Below are 4,407 nucleotides of genomic sequence, written 5' to 3'. Positions count from 1 at the left end.
ATACGGTAATAAAATAAGTTAATTGATCATCAATTGCCTAAAGCAGAACGTGCGTGAATTTACATATTACTTTCGCATAGATATAGACAAGAGTCGTACCCGTGCTACGCACAGTGTTATGTCATAAGCATTTCTATAATATTAAAATGTACTAATTTATTTTTTTTCATAAAAGTAAAAATGTAATAATCTATTTTTTCATAAAAATTAAAATATTATTATTTATTAGAAACATCACTTCGAGAAAATTAATTAGAAAATCACAAGAGAATGTGTTGATTTGCATATAGAAAGTAGTGAGAGGCGTCAGAAGAGAGAAAAGATAAAGAGAGAGGGAGGGAATTATGGGGAGTGGGAAGTTGATAGTCAAAAAAACATTTCGAAATTACTAATTAATCCCTTACTTCCATATCACTAAAGGAGGTTAATTTTTGTTAATTATTTGCAAAGGGCATTTTGGGAGAAGGAAATTTTTTTTTTCTATGAGTAAAATGATGGGAAGCGATGATGGCAATCTTACCGCTCTCGCTACATAATGTTCGAGCGTCCGTGTTCAACCGCGTACATTCCAAATTAACTGAACAATCAGCACAAGTATTAACCCCGTCATCGTAGCACCACCAATGGTCTAGCATCTTTCATAAAAGTCGGTGTCCCCCAAGCCCAAGCAAAGAGCACACTTTAGCAAATATTTTGACAGAAATGCATAGAGGGGATTGGAATTCAAGATTTTAGGGTTACTTAATCATATGGAAGTAAACTTGAAACCATTAAAATCATCACCATTGGTGGTTGGGAGAAGAAAAGCTACAACTACTACTTTCTTCTCCTATTATGATTAACCTTTATAATAATAATCTATATAATAAAAGATAAAATCATATGTGCAAAATTGTGAAATGAAGATATTGATGTTATCGAAAGTATTAGGAAATTAAACCGTGCATCGCATTGTCACTAATCTAGTGCAATATGAAATTGGCCAGAGTCTTCTGGAAGGTAAATCAGTCAGGGATGCACATTATGTAATTATTGCACCTTCCTTCGGTAGAATCGGCATGCTCTGATCTTCATTACAAAAGAAGCAAAACGGTTTGCCTTTTTTTTAACTATCTGTTATTACTTTGGTGAAAAGTTGATTTTGAATGTGCAGCTTATATTGATTAAATTAATTAATTTGTTGTCTCTCTTCTGCTCTTTTCAACCTGAACTCTGGTGAGTCTTCATCTAATGATTCTTCCACTAAATGATTATTCTTCTTCAGGTTGAATTCTCGTTTTTCGATAATGATTTACGATTTAATTGGAAATAAACAACGAGGGAAAAGAAAAGGAAGAGAAAATAATCTATTTGAACAACTTTACATAATTAAGCATAATATAATAATATCACGAAGAGAGGGAAAGGAAACTTTTGGTCTGTTTAATTACCGCTGATAATTAACTTAGTGAGGAAGAGATGAAGGGCTTTTAATGCAGTGATATAAGACGTGGACTCAAAATCAAAATATTCTAAATACAATCCTCACTGTATTGAGATTTATGTATCCCTTTAAATCGATTTATTTCTCATCATTGTATTACCATGAGCCTCCTTTATAATAAAAGAAAAATTAATGAGGAAGAGGAGAAAAAAAGTTATAATTATTCTTTTAGGGGACGTTTAGTACATTATTACAGTGATATAAGTTAATAAATAAATAAATGTAACACACCGTTATAATAAAGTTAATATTTTAGATTAAATGATTGTGATATAATAAGATTAACTTTATCATACGGTATGTCTTCTTTATTTATTCACTAACAATATCTTATCATCGAAAATGCCATCAGCAATCATCTAGTTATTGTCGAGACTCGAGAGTATGAATATAGTTTATCATCAATCACAAATAACGTGCTCAAGACAGATTGTCTACAATAATGATAATTAGGGAAGTATTGCCACACATTGCTGCGGCTCAACAAATTGAACCACAAATAAGGCATACATTATACATTAATTAATGCAGGAGATTATCAAATTACTAATATAATAAATAATATTAGGTTAACGGTTTCGTTTATAATCGAAAAATAATATTTTTTGACTAATACATCCAATATAGTACAAAATCTATTTATTTTTCTCTCAGTTATGATTATACAACTTCTGTGGTACAAGCTATTCTGTCTCGTTGGGTTTTCCAATAATTACTGGTGACGCCACTATTCATCTTTATCCATCCATTTAACTCTTGCTTCAAGTTTATTTACAAATTTCTCCCAATCGTAATCTATTTGATCTATTTAGATCATTGCAAGCTCGAAATAATTATATTTCCTAAAAGAATTTAAATACACAGTATGCTTTCATAATTAGTTTGTCTAATTTAAGGTCATTTTAAAACAAAGGTAAACATTAAAAAAAATGTACCAGTTGTAGACGCAAATAAACTGTTATTGTTTTACCAAAGGAGTAAATAATAAAGGCATATATGATAGAATGAAGAAAAGCTGAAGCTAAAAGGAAATGTGAAAAAAAATCTAGACTCATGGGTATTTCTTTATAATCGAAAAAAAAAGGTGATAAAGATAAAATAGGATGCGGATTGACATTGTTCAACCAAATCCAAACTTCTTAATACACATCGATTTCTTAGAAAACGAACACTTATAAACTGAAATGAGTATTATAATTATTACGGTTAATTACACTGGTGGTCCAAAAAGTTTTAATAATGTATCAGGTTGGTTCAAAAAGTTTTTTTTGCTACTTGATGGTACAAAATGCTTCAAAATTGTAACCTGATAGTACAAACCGTCATCTCGCCATTAACACCGTCAAGCTGTCCTTTACAAGACTGTAAATTTTATACCATCATATAACTTACATAAAATATTTTGTACTGTTAAGTTACAACTTCAAAACATTTTGCACCATCATGTAACGTTCCACAAAAACTGATTTTGCACCATCAGCGTCGGCTTGACGGCGTTAATGGCGAGATGACAGTTTATACTATCATGTTACAACTTTGAAACATTTTGTACCATCAAGTAGCAAAAAAAACTTTTTGGACCAACCTGATACATTATTAAAATTTTTTGGATCACCAGTGTAATTTATCCTAATTATTAAAAGAGTTAATCACCAAGAAAAGCATGATTTTTCCCCTTTTTTTCTAAATGAAAAATTACGTTATATATACTATAGTTTCACTGTTTTTTCAAATCTATCATATGCTTTTAAAATTATCAAAAATATCACATGGTTTATGTTTTTTTTTCCAAATATATCCCACTGTTATATCTTCCGTCAACATTTAACGGTCTTGCCACTGTGACCATTTACCCGTGATAGATTTGAGAAAAAATTAAAACCATAGGATAGATTTGAGAAAAAAAATTAAAATCTTGGGATAAATTTGAACCTACTTAAGTTTCATTAACGAAAAGTATAACGTTAGGATAGATTTGGAAAAAATATATATATATATATAAACCATGAGATATTTTTTATAATTTTAAAAGTATATTATAATTTTTTTTAAAAAAGGTGAAATCATTGGATATATAGGGTAAAAACCATTTTTCTAAATATAGCATAACTTTTAGAAAATAACATAGAAATGCACAACATTTGCATTTTTTTCTAAATATAGCACGACTTTTGGAGAGTAACACAAAAAGACACAACCTTTGCATTTTTTCTTGAATATAATGCAACCTTTGGAGAGTAACACAAAAATACACAATTTTTGTACTTTTTCCTAAATATAACCCGATCTTTAAAAAATACACAAAACTTAGGCACGATCTTCTTTTTTAACGTGCTAGAATCACAATTAAACCTAAAAAATATAATGCGACTTTTAAAAAATAACACAAAAAGACTTGACTTTTAGGTTTAGTTGTGATTCTAGCACGTTAACAAAGAAGATCGTGCCTAAAGTTCTGTGTATTTTTTAAAGATCGAGCTATATTTAGGAAAAAGTGCAAAAGTTGTGCATTTTTGTCTACTCTCCAAAGGTCGCGTTATATTTAAGAAAAATGCAAAGGTCGTGCCTTTATGTACAATTTTTCAAAAATCGTGCTATATTTTGGAAAAAAAGTATAAAGGTAGTGTTTTTCTAGGTGATTAAAATTTATTAAAAATCATTTAAAATAAAGACATAAAGACAAGTAAGAAATAATACTGTAGTGAAGGCCAAGTCAATTTATAGACCGGTTTAGTATAAATTAATAATAGGTTGAAATATTTTGTGTTCTTACCTAAAGCCAATTCTATGTGAGGTTAGGGAAATACAATAGAATTAATGACATAAACCCAGAGGAATCTGTAATCATACGCTTTTGGCGAACTTCAATAGTCAAAACCTTCCTTTTTTGTGTCAATTTTTATTTTCCTGAATGCCCATGATAT

This window comes from Punica granatum, chromosome 1, assembly GCF_007655135.1.
Source record: "Punica granatum isolate Tunisia-2019 chromosome 1, ASM765513v2, whole genome shotgun sequence".
Lineage (NCBI taxonomy): Eukaryota > Viridiplantae > Streptophyta > Magnoliopsida > Myrtales > Lythraceae > Punica > Punica granatum.
The sequence above is the reverse complement of the archived record's forward strand: the minus strand, read 5'-3'. Positions refer to the sequence as shown.